Source organism: Dromiciops gliroides, chromosome X (genome assembly GCF_019393635.1).
Source record: "Dromiciops gliroides isolate mDroGli1 chromosome X, mDroGli1.pri, whole genome shotgun sequence".
Classification (NCBI taxonomy): domain Eukaryota; kingdom Metazoa; phylum Chordata; class Mammalia; order Microbiotheria; family Microbiotheriidae; genus Dromiciops; species Dromiciops gliroides.
The window spans coordinates 16570352-16589414 of NC_057867.1; positions in this window are offsets into that span (position 1 = coordinate 16570352).

Here is a 19063-nt window from a genome sequence, read left to right on the forward strand (position 1 = left end):
CCCTCAAAGTTGTAGAGACTTCCTGGGAGATGCTCCTTCTACCCTGCAGTAAATACTGATTCATATGAGACCCATAAGGAAAGGAGAGCCAAGGAAGGAAAAGAGTTGGGAGACACTTGTTGACTCCAAATCCAAAATGAAATGCCTTTCTACCACATGGATAAACTTGAATGAGTAGAATTTACAGGTCAGTAGGTGTGAGAAATGGGTAGTTGTCTCCTCTCAATGTGGATATAACAGTCAGTCATATTCCCCCTGACCTGTTTGTAGGACGAAGGTCTTAGATCCCCATCTCCCCCTCAGGTTAGCAAGGTCACATGGTTCAAGGACCCCTGGTCTCAATAAGGTCTGCTCCAGAGTTGTGTCCATATAAGGAAGTATAAGGTCCACTCCTGAGTTATGCCCATACAAGGAAGAGGGGTGGGAATACTGTGTTCTGATTAGCTAGTTTTTGCGCATAGATTGTAACCCCACCACTAATGAAAAAGGGGAGGGTCCATTCGCGTTAGGGACTAGGGTATAAAACAGGACATGCGAGCCCCCTTTCTGGGCACCCACTAGCTGCACACTAGGGTGCCTCCTTCTCATGAGAAGAAAATAAAGCCTTTGTCACCTCGCTGCTGAGTTCCTGAGAATTATTGAGAAGAGGATGCATTTTTCCCTCACAGTAGGGATAGGGAGAAGGGCACTTTCTGTGTCTCTGAAATTACATTTCATAGGTAAATGAAAGGTCAGCCCTATAAACAAGCTGCACTGTTTCCTATGTCAGGATCCTTCCAATGGGAAAGCATTTCTCAAGAAATGTCTAGGTTAGCAGTTCACTCTGCCCCCAGCCCAGGCTACAGGAATGAGCATACAGACTCAAGACATACACAGGAATCTCTCAGTGCCAGAGGAGGCTGTGGGCTTTCTCTTGTATTCATATACCTGCAGGGATAAGTTGTCCTGAGCCATCCCCACTTACCATCCCAGTTCCTGCTTCAGATGGATGATCTACCTCTCTGAAATGGCTTATTAGAGCTGCTGGTCAGACTAGCAACTCTGTGAAGTACTTAAGAAATATTCTTGCTTCTTGTGAGTAGGACTTGTTTCATTATCTGTATTTGTAGCCCTAGATGCTTAGTAAATGTTTGTTGATTGCATTGGTTTGGAAAACATCCTCTGCTGGTTAGCACTCTTTATCCTAAGAAGGATCAGCGTTCTGGCCACCAGATGACAGTGTAGCCTCACTCAACATCAGGCAGCCCACCCTCTCTTGTAGTAGAGTTGGGGCTTCCTATCAATGAGCCAGCCACTTCAGAGAATCATCAGGCTAAAACAGAGGCCTAAGGAGAATAATAAAACTAATAATAGCTTTCAACTCTCTAGACTTTCAGGTTCACAAAGCACTTTCCCCCCACAATTCTGTAGAGTACTTTATGCAAGGTTTATTGTGGGTTGAATGGGAAGAATGAGTACCATGAGTCTAGAGATAAAAGTCCCTGGGAAAGTAGGGCCCACAAGAGGGAATGGAATTTGCTCTACCCCAAGTGCTTTCCCTCCCCTTGGTGAATAGGGAACCTCCACCCTTGGGAAGGGAGAGACCCCTAGAAAGAGAAAAAGAGCTGTCTTGACTATTTATGGGCCCAATCAATCAAACAGGAATGTTTGTTGTATTGATTTATTCCTTTGTTTGTTGTTATGTTATACAGGTGCTGCCTAACACCATATGGGCTTCTTCTGTTTCCTATGATAAGTTACCCTCCTTTGGATAATGAATACAAAGGAAGTTCCCATTAATGATTTTTTCTTGGCAAGTCTGTTGTAAGTGTCATGGGGAAAATGGGGGTTAGGACAGGGATAGGGATAGGGGTAGGGGTCCTTAGGAATTCCTCTTTAAAGAATTACACCCTCTTGCACACAAAAGCAATTAGAATAAGATAATAGTTTATTTCAGGGCTGAGGAAGGGAAGGGGAAGGGAAGGGAAACCATGAAAGTGTTATGGGCCCAGGGCACCCCAAAAGGTCTCTGGGGCACATCAAAGAACCTTCTTGAGAAACTAATCCAAAGGACAGACACACCTAAAGAGATAAGTGGAACCAGATCTGACTGAGCTAGCTTTGGGACCTCCATCCTTCATTCTAGTCTCCCTCAACCCTGGGGAGATAAATTTAGGTGTGGCTGCTTCCTTTGTGTCCTGAGGAGATGGCTTGAGAGATCTGCAGTCACCCCTCACCCAATTCCTCCAGCCACCACCAGTGGGGGATGATCCTCCTGCACTAAGGGAACTTTCCACAGTCAGATGGTCACCCCCATCAGTCATCTATAAAAGTACCTGCCTGTCTCCTGCTTGAGGAGATTGGTTTCTCAGAGCCACTCTCTCTGTGCCATGCCTTTCTCCCCATGAGAAGTCCAAGGACTTCTTTCATGGTTTCCTTTCTCTTCCCTTCCCTTCCTTTCCCCTGCCCTAAATAAACTACCGTCTTATTCTAATTGCTTTTGTGTGCAAGAGGGTGTAATTCTTTGAAGAGGAATTCCTAAGGACCCCAAACCTCTACTCCAAACCCCTATCCCCTTCCCAAACCTCCTACCCCATTTTCCCCATGACAAAAGAAATCCTTGGACTTCTCATGGGGAGAAAGGTATGGCAGAGATCATGGCTCTGAGATGCCAATCTCCTCGAGCAGGAGACTGGCAGGTACTTTTTTAGAGGACTGATGGGGGTGACCATCTGACTGTGGAAAGTTCCCTTAGTGCAGGAGGATCATCCCCCACTGGTGGTGGCTGGAGGAATTGGGTGAGGGGTGGCTGCAGATCTCTGAAGCCATCTCCTCAGGACACAAAGGAAGCAGCCATACCTAATCTTATCACCCCAGGGTTGAGGGAGACTAGAATGAAGGGTGGAGGTCCCAAAGCTAGCACTTATCTCTCTAGGTGTGTCTGTCCTCTGGCTTAGTTTCTCAAGGAGAAGGTTCTTTGATGTGCCCTAGAGAACTTCTGGGGTGCTATGGGCTCATAACATAAGATATGACCTCATTACTTGCTAATGCCCTTTTGGTCTTCTCTGACAGTTTGTATTTTTTTTTTCTATATTTAGTATTTTATTTTCCCCCAATTACACACACACACAAAATTTAAATTCATTTTTAAAACTTTGAGTTCCAAATTCTCTCCCTTCCTCCCTCCCTACTCTCCTCATTAAGAAGGCAAGCAATTCAATATAGATTGTATATTTATAGTAATGCAACACATCTCCATATTAGTCATGTTATAAAAGAAAACAGACAAAAAATTCAAGAAAAATAAAGGAAGTAAAAAAACCATGCTTCAATCTATATTCAGATATCATCAGTTCTTTCTCTGGAATGGATAGCATTTTTTGTACCAGTCTTTCAGTTCCCTTTGTCATGGGGTACAGAGCACCCCAGAAGTTCTCTGGGGCACATCAAGGAATCTTCTCCTTGAGAAACTAAACTAGAGGACAGATAATGCCTAGAGAGATAAGCTGAACCAAATCGACTGAGCTAGCTTCTGATTCCCACCCTTCATTCTGGTCTCCTTTGGGTGTGGCTGCGGCCTTTGTGTCCTGAAGAGAGAGCCACCCCTCACCCAATTCCTCTAGTCACTGCCAGTGGGGGATGGTCCTCCACTCCTCATCCAATTCCCCCAGCTACCACCAGTGAGGGATGGTCCTCCCTCACTAAAGGAACTTTCCACAGTCAAATGGTGACCCCCTCCCCTCATCAGTCTTCTATAAAAGTACCTTCCGGTACCTCTGAGCCATGTGCTTTGTGCCAATCTCCCCATGAGAAGTCCAAGGATTTCTTTCATGGTTTCCCTCCCCCCACCCTTCCCCCACCCTTCCCTTCCCTTGGCCCTAACTAAACTACCACCTTATTCTAACTATTTTTGTGTGCAAGAGGGTGTAATTCTTTAAGGAGGAATTCCTAAGAACCCCAACCCCTACCCCAAACCGTACCACATTCCCACCATTACACCTTAAATCATTGTGGCCTGTGTTGGGCTGCACTCCGTTCTCACCCTGATACAACAGACCTTTCCTGTCCACCTTCTAAGTTGTCTTGGCTGGAAAATTACTTCAGCCTGCCCTTTTGTGGGTTCTACTGATACAGTAATTGCCTTATGGCATTATTTGAAGGTAATTGGAGGGGTCTGGGGGAGAGTTTAGGGTTTGGGAGAGTTGCTACCTTTCCTCAGACATCTTGGCTTTGCCTCTCCCAAAGGGGAATTTATTAAGTGCCCACCCTGTGTCAGTCACTATGCTCAAGTACAAATCCTTTGAACTTTGCATTTTCTATCAGGTGAAATAAATAAATAAAATCTGTCCTTTATTTGCTTATGTTGCTTATGGTGACTGGGAACTAGAAGTCTTTTATCTTTTTTTTTTGGGGGGGGGAGGCCTAGACAGATGCCAAATTCTGATATTTCTTGGGGAAACTATAGGTATGAGGCAGAAGCTCAGCACAGTAGAAAGAAAAAATTATGTCTCTGATATTTGGTACCTGTGTGACCTTAGGTAAACCATTTACCCTTTCTGGGCCTCATTTACCTCATTTGTAAAGTGAGGCAGTTGGACTCCATAGCCCTCAAGTCCTTCCTACCTCTAGTTCTAAGGTCCTCTGACAGGCTTTGTGAAGTGCAGGATGAATTTCTTTCACTACGTCAACTCATAAAGCAATGGATCCTTGAAATGTAATGTTATCTAACATTTCTTTAAGAGACCAGTCCAGATGGTTTCCTTTTGATATGGGGAGAAAGCACATGGGTCCTTAGGATTCCTCTGTAAAGAATTACACTCTCGCACAAGACCTAATTAGGAATAAAAGAACAGGTTTATTGGGGTACAAGAGAAACTGGCCGGGAGGAAGGTTTTGCAGAAACAAAATGCTTTCCTCCCCGACTAGCTTGGGGAGCACCCTTTTATAGGGTTTAGATGGGGGTGGGTAAGAGTCTCTTATTGGATGAGGGGCTGGGGGTCCTCCCGAGTTGTGCTGGGGTAGGAGGAATCCCTCGTGAGCAATCTGGTGGTGGGCGTCAACTTTGTCCTGATGGGTCTAAGCAGTCTGCTGGTGGGTGGTTCCAGGTGGTCTTCTCCTGGATTACCTCATACAGGTGCTCAGGAGGACTGGAATGTAGGGTGGTGGTCCTGGAGCATGCTCAGTTCAATCTGGTGCCGCTTTTGGGTATGTGTGTCCTTGAATGAGTTCAAAGAGAGGCCTACTTGATTTCAAGGGAAAACCCCTGAGGTTTCAAGGAAAAAGTTCTTTGAACTCCCCAGAGAACTGTTGGGGTAACCAGGGCCCATAATCCTTCCATGACACTTTCCTCTTTGTACAGAAGGTGAAGACTAAAAGCCCCAGGTGCTGCTGCTGACTCTCTGGACTTCTTTCTCCACCATCATCCAGCACCCTTCTCACCCTGGACTATCTCTCCACTCTGCTGCCCCTGCCTCTGATTGATCAGTTTCTACCTGAGTTTCCATTTTTTTTTTTTTGGCGAGGCAATGAGGGTTAAGTGACTTGCCCAGACTTACAGCTAGTAAGTGTCAAGTGTCTGAGGCCGGATTTGAAGTCAGATACTCCTGAATCCAGGGCTGTGCCACCTAGCCCTGAGCTTCCATTTTAAGGCCCAAGAAGCCATGTCCACTTCTTCATTTCTCTCAGGGGTCTGATCCTGTCTCTTAGGACTTCCTTTTCCACAATGCCCCCTCTCCACACAAACACCTTCTCCTTGATTCCCCGCCTCCCATGCCCCACTTTACAGCTTCTGTTGTGCTAAGTTTCCCCATTAGAATGTAAGCTCCTGGAGGACAATTGCCTCACCAAAAAAAAAAAAATGAAAGGGGTGAATTCACCACCAACGAAGTGGAAATTAAAGCAATAATTAGTCACTATTTTGCCCAACTGTATGCCAATAAATTTGAGAATCTAAATGAAGTGGATAAATATTTACAAAATTACAAACTGCCCAGGTTAACTGAAGAGGAAATAAAATTCTTAAGTAAGCCTATATTAGAAAAAGAAATTGAAAAAGCCATCAATTAACTCCCTAAGAAAAAATCTCCAAGGCCAGATTGGTTTACAAGTGAATTCTACCAAACATTTAAAGAACAATTAAATCCAATACTATACAAATTATTTGGGAAAATAGGTGAAGGAGTTCTACCAAATTCCTTTTATGACACAAATATGGTGTTGATATCAAAACCAGGCAGAGCCAAAACAGAGAAAGAAAATTATAGACCAATTTCCCTAGTGAAAATCGATGCAAAAATCTTAAATAAGATATTAGCAAGGAGATTACAGCAAGTGATCACCAGGATAATATTTATACCAGGAATACAGGGCCGGTTCAACATTAGGAAAACTATTAACATAATCAGTCACATCAATAAGAAAAATAACCAAAATCATATGATTATGATGATATCATATGATGCAGAGAAAGCTTTTGACAAAATACAGCACCCATTCTTAATAAAAACACTAGAGAGTTTAGGAATAGGTGGTGCTTTCCTTAAAATAATAAGCAGTATCTACCTAAAACCATCAGCAAGCATTATATGCAGTGGAGATAAATTAGAGGCCTTCCCAATAAGATCAGGGGTGAAACAGCAATGTCCATTATCACCTCTATTATTTAATATTGTACTAGAAATGTTAGCTTCAGCAATCAGAGAAGAGAAAGTAATTAAAGGAATTGGAATAGGCAAGGAAGAAACAAAACTATCACTCTTTGCAGATGATATGATGGTATACTTAGAGAATCCTAGAGAATCAACTAAAAAATTACGTGAAACAATGAACTGACTGAAGTGACTGTGTAGAAGCTTTGTCTACTGCTAATTGAAGGGAGATGTGACAAGGTCTATACAACAGGGAGTAAGTCAAGGTAGGCCTCAGTCAGTTACCCACAACTCAGAGGGTACATCCCTCCCTCCTGGAAATGTAGAGGATGGTGTGGAGCAGTACTAAGGGAATGTTTTAAGGATTATTGTGCTCTTTTTGTGATATTTTACCACATCTTAATTCCTTTTTTTGTCCTGTGGTAATGGATGACAGGGAAATACTAAAAAAAAAGTCTCTGGAGAAGTATAAGATCCCAATATGGGTTCTTGGCTGTAGCCCCACCCTTTAGCTGTGAGGCCCTACTGAAGAGGAATTGTGTTGTTGAAAGCTGAATCAGTGGGACCCTACTTCTGGTTGTCAAGGGAGGAGGATTCCAATAGAGTAAGCATGTGGCCAAGTCCCTGACAGGTTAGGGGAGTGAATGCTGAGATGGGTGAAGTGAAGCACTTATTCATTATGTGATCCAACCCTACCCCCACAGCCATCCCCATAGCAACTCCCTTTCCAAGCAGCTAGTTTGGGATCAGAACATTTCAGTTTTTAGCAGTTCATTGGCAGAAGCCTCCAGCCAAGTCCTTCAGAAGGAATCACTTGGGGAGGGGGTAGGAGGCGCATCCTCTCAGTCTCCTCTCCTCTCCCTCCTCCTCTTAGCAAAGTAGGACCTTGTGAACGAGATAGGACCAGAGGACACGGACTTCTCATCAATATCCCAGCAGTGTCCCAGCAGGCAGCAGTGAGTGTCTGCATCATGAGGAGAGGCAGGTTCCACACAAGGAGGACAAGCAGAGGTAAGGCTCTACAAGGAGCCCAGCAGGAGAGCCAAGCCCTAAGTGAGGAGAATATCTTGAGGACTCCAGCAAAAGGACTTCAAGGAACTGGCTGTTAACCCTTTGCCACCTGGGTTCTCTACTCTTGGGCCCACTTTGCCTTGGACTCTGTGTGACCTAGAGGTGACTAGAGGTGGAGTTTGTTTTGTGCCAACTCTACCTCTGCATTGAATACACATTTATGAACATTAAGAAGGTCATGTAGGCTAAATGATATCAACTGACCTTCACGGGGAAAGGAACTAGTGGAAGGTCATGAGTCCTGACAGCGTCCCACACCCTTAGGGTTGTTTGTAGTACACTGAAGGGGAGATATAAGCAGATGTCCACTGGGACTTGCCTTGCCCCAGTGTGAATGAGGGTTGGGCTAACAGCTTCAAGTCAGGGCTACTCATGCATAAGTCACTTGACTCTCACAACCTCCCTGGGATAGATTATCATCTCTATTTTAAAGCCGAAGGAAGCAAGGCTCAGAAAAGTCCAGTGACATACCCCTGGTTCCTAAGCTGGTTACTGTCAGAGATGGGATTTAAACTCATGTTTCCTCAGATTTCACATCCACATCCATTACTCTTTCAACTATAGCATTCTACTTCTTTCCTTTTCTTTTTCCAAAAAGTGTTCTTTTATGTCAGTAATTTTGTAATGGTCTCCTACTCAATTCATCTGTCACAATAACTTTTTAAATTTGCCCAGGCATGTTGATCCACCATCTCTGTAATCTTTGCTACTGGGGAGTTTGAGACTGGTTGGTCTCTTTGTTCAAGAGTTCTGAGCTGCAGTGAGCTGCCACAATTTAATGTCTGAACAGGGCCTAGCATTTTTTTAAAGCAATAAACATTTTTATTTATAATTTTGAGTTCCAATTTTTATCCCTCTCTCCCCTTCCTCCTCCCTGAGGCAGTAAGCAACCAGATATATGTTATGCATGCACGATTATGTAAAACATTACATTAGTCATTTTGTACAAGAATACCTGAATAAAAGAAAAAAATGAAAGAGTGAAAAAGAGCATGCTTCAGTCTGTGTTCCGTCAATATCAGTTCTTTCTCTGGAGGTGGATAGTGTGTTTCATCAATAGTCCTTTGGGATTGTCTTGGATCATTGTATTGTTGAGAATAGTTGTCATTCACAGTTCTTCATCAAACAGTATTGCTGTCACTGTGCACAACATTCTCCTGGTTCTGCTTACTTCATTATACATCATTTCATACATGTCTTTCCAGGACTTTCTGAAATCATCCTGCTTGTCATTTCTCATAGCACAATAATATTCTATCACCATTATATACCACAACTTGTTAAAAATGTTATTTAAAAATTTTTATGGATATCTTTTTTTGATCAAAATTTGTCTCAATATCTTTTCTTCCCTCTCCATGTGAGACATCCCATATAACAACATTTTTAAAATAACAAGAAGAAAATTCCACAATATTCATCAATACATCCAAAATATCTGAAAATATATACACTATACCACAATAGTAGGCCTCCCACATCTGCAAATGAGGAGTGAGGAGTGTCTTCTCTTTGGATATCTCCTGGCATCCATGCCAGGAGGTATAATTTTGGAACCATGTCAGAATGATATAATTTTGCAACATTCCCTTTTGATTGTTTTGTGGTTGTTCTTTCTTTAAGATCTTTTCTTCATTGTCTTTACTTTAGGCTTCATCTGATATGGTAAATCCTAGGATATGTTCCTATGTATTTATCAACTTCATTGTGTCTATATAGTAATATTCCATGAGATACATGTTCCATGAGTTCTTTAGCCATTATTAAATTGGTGGGGAATGATTTGGTTTTGCTATTATAAATATTTTGGTATGTATTGGGAATTCTCATCAGTAACCTCCTTGGGTTTTCATATATATCTATTATCTATATGTATATCTATATCTATCTTTTAGTTGCATATTTTTATTTTTGCTTTTTTTGTTTTTGCAGGGCAATGGGGGTTAAGTGACTTGCCCAGGATCACACAGCTAGTAAGTGTCAAGTGTCTGAGGCCGGATTTGAACTCAGGTACTCCTGAATCCAGGGCCGGTGCTTTATCCACTACGCCACCTAGCCGCCCCCTAGTTGCATATTTTTGAAACCAAACACTTGTCTGAGAAATTTGATGTAAGGAATTTCCCCCATTTGATCACGTCCCTTCCTATCTGACATGCATTGATATTGTTTGTACAGATGCATTTCAATTTCATGTAATAAAAGTTATGTATTTCATCATTCATAATTGCCTCTATTCCTTGTTTGTTTAAGACTATTTCTACCCATAGCTGTGAAAGGTATAAGAATTTTCCTTTTTGTAATTTTTAAAAATTCTTTGTTTAAGACCATAGCTGTGAAAGGTAGAAGAACTTTCCTTTTTGTAATTTTTTTTATTCTATCATCTTCACTATTAAGGTCACATATCTATTTATAACTTCTTGTTGAAGATGGCAGAAATTATTTTTCTAAGCCTATTTTCTCTCAGACTCCTTTATAGTTTTGTAGCAGTTTTTATGAAACAGGGAGTTCTTTATTAAGCAATTTATATGTTAGTATTTATTAAACACTGGGTTATTGAATTCCCTTGTTTCTGATTCCTCCTTCATCCCTGCCTTTTCCATTATTTCCCTTGATATTCTAGACTTTTCTCCAATTTAAATCATTTATAAAGGTTTAAAATTATTAGATAGAAGTGCTATTGTTTTCTCTGGGTTTATTTTGTACACTGCTATTAGTAATGTTTGCTCCAAAAATCTTGATGCACACCATCTTTACTCACACCATACAAGCTGGCAGTAGATTTTCCTTGTTTATACTTAGAAGATATGAGACAATTCAGGAGAGAAGGGAAGGATCCTAACTGGAAGGAAAATTGCCCATATTAATACTGTATGGAGCAAACTGACTCAGTTTACCCAAATAACTCGAGGAGACCACCAAGTCAAGCAGAGACAGATTTATTACATTCCCATGGGAATGGACAAGCTCAATACCTGAACCGCGCCAGCTAATACATGCCTTGACCTTATATAGGAATGTTGGTCAGAGGGGAAGTCCCCATGCACACTAGGGCGAGCTCACAATCTAACATCCAATCCTGTCTCACCCAGGGTGCGTGTTCAGCTTGTGATCAATGTATGGAGACATGCATACGTGTTCCAGGAGCAAGGAGGAAAAGGGGAGGGGGAACAAGGTCAAACTAAAGGAAGAGGAAACGGGAGTGACAGTCAGATGTTTCAGATCTCACAGTTCCCACTGACTCCCCTCTCCTGGCCCCTGTCTCTAAAGATATTCAACCTGAATAACAGGAAGAGTCACTCAGGTGCTTCAGCATTGTTCTGTAGTCGTGTTAATTCTAGAAGGATGACAGGGTTAAAATTTATCTTCGGCTATGTTGGGAAGAAAAGAATAATCCATTGTTGGGACCCCAGGGCCAAGGGGATTCTGCTCTGAGAAAAAGAGACATGTCACTTAACATCTAGTCTCAACTTAATTGCTGCATCCTGTGCTGAGCCCCATCCTTTCTTCTTGAGTCCTGAGTATTGAATTGGTGGGCAAACTCCCTGACCCACTCAACAGGGACTGGGGTTCTGACAAAACTAATATGTAGCTGACAAGTGGGGATACTGAGCAGAAGTAAAAATACTGTTAATTGGCAATAAAACTTAAAGGAGACAGTGAGAATTTGACAAGCAATAAACTTCTAAATGAACTATACTGGGGCAGGGCTGGGTACCTTCCAGACCCCATCCTCAGAGTTTAATCTGACTCAAATCCATAATCATATCATACAATACTATGAAAATGGATACCTTGATTTGCTTGACTCTTTCACTTATCCAGGTAATCAGAACAACTTATGAGGACTGGCTGCATTGGCTAACACACCAACAATCTTTTGTAGTGACCAAAACCCAGCTGGAAAATTAGTCACTCTGAAGCTCATACCAGCATTGAAGCAGATCCTGAACTATTTGGTGGTGGTGGTTTATGGTTTATGGACCTTCAAGAGGCAACCCTATCTTACCAGACTGCAAGTTATGAGATTATGAACATTTCCCATCTATGGCCTTATTGTCTCCAGGTCTCCCCCAACTCTGGTTATGGGACTCTCAGAATCATCCTCTTTTTTTGAGAGATCTCCTTGTCAAGACATCTCTTAATCAAGCCTTGAACTGTGAACTGCTTATCACCAAGTATGCTTTCTGATTTGTGTGTACCTCCTTGACCCCTGAAATTCCTCACTTCCCCCCTCAACTTGAGAATGCAACCCACTGGCTAAGCCCACCTTTCCCTACAAAATTCCTTAACTGCCTTTGTTTAAAATGTATATAAACCCACATAATCTACTACCTGGTGTCCTATTCAACATAGGCTGGATAGTACGCATGCAGCATGTTGAATTTTTCTTTTCTTCCTTACTTAATAAAAACCTTTTTAAAAAATTTTACAGGCATTGTCTTTCTCTGGTTTTTCTTCCCTTTTGGGAAGAAGGGGATTTAAATCTCAAGAACTGTGCTTTGTGTTCTTTAAAGAACTGGCCTCTTCCCCTGTGGGGGAATGAGAGATCTAAGTTCGATTTAAGAGAGGTTTGCCTGGGTTTACAATACAGTCATTTTACCGTATCTGTGGGCTTCAGACCTCAGTCTCTTCTGTCTCTTCCTCCTCTTAGAGAGAGCAGGGAACATGGTAGGGTCACAATACCCAGTGTCCCATCATTTTTGAATTCCAGAGGTCCACCAATGAATCCTACCAGAATCCCAGAAGGCCCAGCATGTTGAAATCAGAGCTGGCTCAACCCTGCCAGTGGCATTTCCTCATGCCTGGTGCCAAGATGAATGACAAATGCCTATCTTCTGAATTCCAATGCCCAGAAGTCTCCAAAGGTAACTTCAAGCAGATGTCACCAAACCTGTTGATTCTGGGTTAAGATCTGCTTGAGTCTTCCATAGCAATACTTTAAGGAAAGGGAACCTGGAACCCAGGGTTACATTTTCCTGATGGCCTCCTGGCCAAAGTTCCCATCTGAAAGATAAAGAAGGTTTGAATAGGGTAATTGTTTCAATTATCTTTACTGACACCCATTAGAATAATTCACTTTCTCCCTCTGCCACTCCCTGTGTTAAACATTTTACAATCATGTGATACCCACAACAACCATGAGAGTTGGATGCTATTATTATCTTCTTTACAGAAGTAAACCGAAGTAAATAAAGTAACTTAAAATAACATAAAGTAACTTTCTTGGGGTCACACTGTAGTGTATTGCAGGAACCCAAGAAACCTAGAGACACTAACACCTAAGGAATCCTTAAACTTTTGACATTAAAACCAAAGAATCCAGAAGTGAAAAACAGCTCTGTCTCCCGCCTCAGGAATGCGGTGTAGCCAGGGCACATAGACCCTGGTACATTCAGAGACAGTTCCACCTATGGTATAAATACCAATAAGCATACCAAGGTCTGCAAGGAACAAAGATGAGTTTGTCCCACAAAAACACAGCTAATACATTTCAAGTAACAAATGTCTTTTGTATTAGGGTCTAATTTTCTATAATTATTCTGATAGAAGAACACATTCAGAGCCTGTTCGTATTTCTTTTTGGACAGATTTTGGTTTAAATTAAATCCAAATTTATAATCACTGATGGTAATGTTTTAATTTCCAAGGCCCAGTACCCTTAGCACTTTAAAAGAAAAAAAAGATTATTATCCACAAATTCATACATTTCTATTTTTAAGACACATGGTGACAATTCCCTGCTCCTTATACTTTTTTCCTCTATTTCCTTAAAGAGCTGGATCAATTCTCAGCCCTCTGCCTCCTTTACTTATCTTTCAGACTTTTCAGATGAGGAGCTGCTTTAAGTATTCAGAAATTTCAAGCTGGGTATATGAGGAAATACATATAAAGGGTTTTTTTTTTGGTGGGGCAATGAGGGTTAACTGACTTGCCCAGGGTCAAGTAAGTGTCAAGTGTCTGAGGCTGGATTTGAACTCAGGTCCTCCTGAATCCAGGGCCAGTGCTTTATCCACTGCACCACCTAGCTGCCCCCCCCATATAAAGTTTTATAAACAGTTTGAAATCACACCTGTTATCATTAGGTTAGCTTAAAGTGTGCTGGGCTAAAATATAAGATTTTGAGATCCAAGTTATTTGATTTAATGCTAGCAAGGGATGGCCAATTTTCCCAGGCTTTTCACAGGAGATAATGAAACAATTCTCAATTTGAACACTACAAGGAAGCATTTAAGATTCTATATGATAGTCGTAGATCACATTTTTTTTACCATGTCTAATATTTGTGTAGTGTTAGATTTAATATAGGCTTTCTACAGGTTTATCCTGGATAAAATTAACCAGATATTTATCTATTCTTACTTGTAGACCGAAACTGGTTAAAGACTGGTTTCTAAACATCTTTTCCTTTGCAATTCCTCATTCTTAAGCGATAGCAAATCATTGCACTTTAACCTAAGCATGGTTAAATGCTTAAAATACTGACACAATAACCATAAATCTTAAAATACTGACACCATAACTCAGTTGCCAATCTGCTATGAAAGCAAGCATACAATGCTATTGATTTTTTCTTTATAATATATTTACTTCAGTCTTTTAACAATTAAATACATAACCAAAAGGAATTAAGAGCAAACACTTCTAACAATATTTCTAAAAAATGAATTATCAAATTCATCAAATTAACAATAGGCATATAACAGGGGTAATTTGGCTTACTAACAAACTTCCTGATGAATATAGTATAACAATAACGATGATGATGATGATGAATATCACTTAAAATTGGCCCCTGCTTCTTCAACATGCTTGTTAAGTTTGGGTCTTCCAGGATCAAAGCCTTACACATTTGACTTGCTGTTACTAATGCTACTAAGACTACTCATGGCCATGTCCATTTTAACTTCTACCACTGATGTCCATAGGGCTATCTCTACATACTTTCCCAGCCAAAAGCAATTACTTTTTTTTTTCTAGTGAGGCAATTGGGGTTAAGTGACTTGCCCAGGCTCACACAGCTAGTAAGTGTCAAGGGTCTGAGGCCGGATTTGAACTCAGGTACTCTTGACTCCAGGGCCAGTGCTCTATCCACTGCACCACCTAGCTGCCCCTAAAAGCAATTACTAAAGAATGACCTTCAGGGCACCTAGGTGGCACAGTGGATAGAGAACCAGCCCTGTATTCAGGAGGACCTGAGTTCAAATCTGGCCTCAGACCCTTGACACTTACTAGCTGAGTGGCCCTGGGCAACTCACTTAACCCCCATTGTCCTGCAAAAAAAAAAAAAGAATGACCTTCTCCCCTGTTCCTTAGAAATTAAAAGAAGAATGTACTTGAGTTTGCTAATTTGTAAAAAGAGAGGATTGAAATCAATGGTCTTTGGAAAGACAGTAAGGTCTCAGAACTCACTATATGATCACTCCAAAAAACCTCCGAATAATGCCATAAGACAATTCCTGGAGCAGCAAAACCCACAAAGGAACAGGCTGAGATCATTTTCCAGCCAAAGATGGCTTAGGAGGTCAGCAGGAGGGGGCTGCTGTGCCAAGGCAGAAGTGGAGCCCAATCCCACAGTCACACTGACACAGATCAAGTTCCAGGCAGGCCAAGCCAGGGAAAGAGACCCCTGGAACCTCTGAATCAGCTGCAGTGCCAGTGTCATCTGGAACTAAGCTCATATCCTGGTGAGAGGGCTGAGCTCTTGGCAGGGGGGAGAATACAGAGCTGTCTGCTGGTGCTGAGGCAGAGCTTGAATTTTTCACCCTTGCTGGGAACCAAGAAGTAGGCTTGAGTGGTGGTGGCCCAGGTGGGAGAGGGGCTCAAGCTTGTCAAAACTAGCAATCATAGTACACAAAGTTTTGCTGTCTGGTTAATTAGCAAGTTGGCCTGGGGTTATCTATGGGCCAGGGAACAGGCCAGGTGAGTGAAGAACCTGCCCTGCCTTAAATCATACCACCTATGACCCCTTGAAGCTTGGGACAGTGCAGCCTGGAAACAGTGCCCCACTTTAAGGAGTTAAAAATCAAGTAAAAGACAGGCAAGATGAGCAGACAGAGAAAGATGAGGAACATAGAAAGTTTCTTTAGTGACAAGGAAGATCGAGGTGCACCCTCAGAAGAGGATAGCAACATCAGGGATCCTACATCCAAAGTTAATAAGAAAAATATGAATTGGTCTCAGGCCATAGAGCACTCCAAAAGGACTTTGAAGATAAAGTAGGAGAGGTAGAGGAAAAAATGGAAAGAGAAATGAGAATGATGCAGGAGGATCATTAAAAAAAAAGTCAACAGCTTGAAAAGCCTAATTGGCCAAATGGAAAAGGAGGTACAAAAGCTCTCTAAAGAAAATCATTGCCTAAAAATTAGAATTATGATAAAAACACAATAAAACAAATACAAATGAATAAAAAATATAGGGAAATGTGAAATATCTCCTTGGAAAAACAGCTGACCTGGAAAATAGATTCAGGAGAGAGAATTTGAAAATTATTGGAATACTTGAAAATCAAGGAAAGAGCTTAGACATCATCTCCCAGGAAATTGTCAGAGAAAATTGCCCTGATATGCTAGGAGCAGAAGACAAAATATAAATTGAAAGAATGCACCAATCACCTCCTGAAAGAGATCCCAAAAAGAAAACTCCCAGAAATATTATGGCCAAATTCCAGAACTCCCAGGTCAAGGAAAAAATATTGCAAGCTGCCAAAAAGAAACAATTCAAGCACTCTGGCACCACCGTCAGGACAGCACAAGATCTAGCAGCTTCCACATTAAAGGATTCAGAGGGCATGGAATATGATATTCCAGAGGGTAAAGGAATTGGGATTACAAGCAAAACTGAGTATAATCTTTCAGGGGTAAAAATGAGACTTCAATGAAAAAGAGGACTTTCAGGTATTCGTGATGAAAAGACCTGAACTGAATAGAAAATTTGACTTTCAAATACAAGACCCTAGAGAAACATAAAAAGGTAAACAGAAACAGGAAAAAGAAATTAAGAGGGATGTTAAAATGATGTTTACATTCCTACATGGGAAGATGATATGTCTAACTCATAAGAACTTTCCCAGTATTAGGGTAGGTGATCGAAATAAATTTAGACAGAGGGCACAGGTGGGAATTGATTATGAAGGAATGATATCTGTAAAGTATTTATTTTTTGTTTATCTTTTTTGTGGGGTGGTTGGAGTTGGTTGACATGACTGGGGTCATGCAGTAGGTGAGTGTTTTTTGTCTGAGGCCTGATTTGTGCATGGGTCCTCCTGAGTCCAGGGTGGCTGCTTTGTCCACTGTGTCACCTAACTGCCCCATTGTGACATCTTTAGGGTAAAATTGAGGGGTGAGAGGAATGCATTGGGGGAGGGGGAAGGGGAGAGGTAGAATGGAGTGAAATTCCACATGAAAGAAACAGGAAAAGGCTTATGGAGAGGGGAGAGAGATGGAGGAGGAGCAGGGCAGTAAATGAACCTTACACTCATCAGAATAGGCTCAAAGACCTTAATCTCATCACAGTTGGCTCAAGAAGGGATCAACATACATACCCAATTGGGTGGAGTAATCTATCTAACCCTGCAGGAAAATAGGAGGGGGGGTTAAAAGAAGGGAGGACAGATTGGGGGAGGGGGCAGTCAGAAGCAAATCCCTTTTGAGGAGGGATAGGGTGAAAGAAGAAAGCTAATAGAGTAAATATCATGGAGAAGGGAATAGGATGGAGGGAAACATTTAACAATAGTAACTGTGAAAATGAGAAAAGGGAAAAAAATGTACAAAAATATATATAGCAAATCTTTGTGGTAGCTAAGAATTGGAAATTGAAGGAATGTCCATCAATTGGGGAATGACTGAACAAGCTGTGGTGTATGATTGTGCTATAAGAATTGATAAGCAGGATGATTTCAGAAAAACCTGGAAAGACTCATATGAATTGATGTATAGTGAAGTGAGCAGAACCATTGTGCACAGTGACAGCATTATAGCTCTATGAGCAATTACTTAGTGACTTAACTACTCTCAGCAATGCAATGATCCAAGACTATCCTAAGGGACTAATGATGAAGCATACTATCTACCTCAAGAAAAGGAACTGGGGGGTGGCTAGTGGATAATGCACCGGCCCTGGAGTCAGGAGTACCTGAGTTCAAATCCGGCCTCAGACACTTGACACTTACTAGCTGTGTGACCCTGGGCAAGTCACTTAACCCTCATTGCCCCGCAAAAAAAAAAAAAAAAAGAGAGAGAAAGAACTGATATTGATTGAACACAGATTGAAGCATGCTATTTTGTGCTTTCTCTTTTTTTACTTGAGTCTTTTTATGTAAAATTACTAATATGGTAATGTTTTACATAATTGCACATGTTTAACCTATACTGATTGCTTGCAAACTTGGGGAGGGGGGAGGGTAGGGAGGGAGGGAATGAGAGAGGGATATAATTTGGAACTCAAAACTTTAAATAAATAAATAAGAAATAAAAAGAAAGGTCTGTTCCAGGTCATTAAATGTTCTCTCATATGGAAAGAAAGAAAAGAAAGAAAGGAAGGAAGGAAGGAAGGAAGGAAGGAAGGAAGGAAGGAAGGAAGGAAGGAAGGAAGGAAGGAAGGAAGGAAGGAAGGAAGGAAGGAAGAAAGAAAGAAAGAAAGAAAGAAAGAAAGAAAGAAAGAAAGAAAGAAAGAAAGAAATTAAAAGAAGGATGAGCTGGGTGACTGTATAGGAGAATGACATTGAGAAAGAGCTATACTGGCCTGACTTGCCTCATTGTTTTTGTTTTCATTTCTGTAGCATGAAAGGACCTTCTCTCTTAGGAAGAGCTGAATTATGTAAACATCTAGGGGGGATAAGGATGCAGTTAGAGCCTCTGGAGCATCTTGATGTCTACTCCAGGACCCAGCCCATGTATCCACTAGACAAAATATTCCACTGAGGTGTACCAAGGGGGGGAGGGGGGGCAGGGCAAGAAGTGGGGAAAACCATTTGCATGATTATTTTTGTTTACTCTGTCCTATAAAAGTTGGTGGGGTTTTTGCTTCAAGGGATGTAGAGACTTAGGAGCTTGCCTCCCAGTCAGTTGCTCTATTGCAATAAAACATTATGCTATCTCTTATTGGAATGTGTGTGGGTTTAATTTTTTAACTGAGGATATCAAAGAACCAGCTCCCCAGTGACACTTCAGATGTGTTTCTTATAAACAACATAATGTAGGATTCCATTTTTAAATTCATTCTGCTATCTGATTCTACTTTATGGGTGAGTTCATCCCATTCACATTTATAGTTATGATAACTGTATTTTCCTCCATGCTATTTTCCCTTGATTATCCTTCTCTCTCTCTTATCTTCACCCTTTCCCTCCTCTCAAATGTTTTACTTAT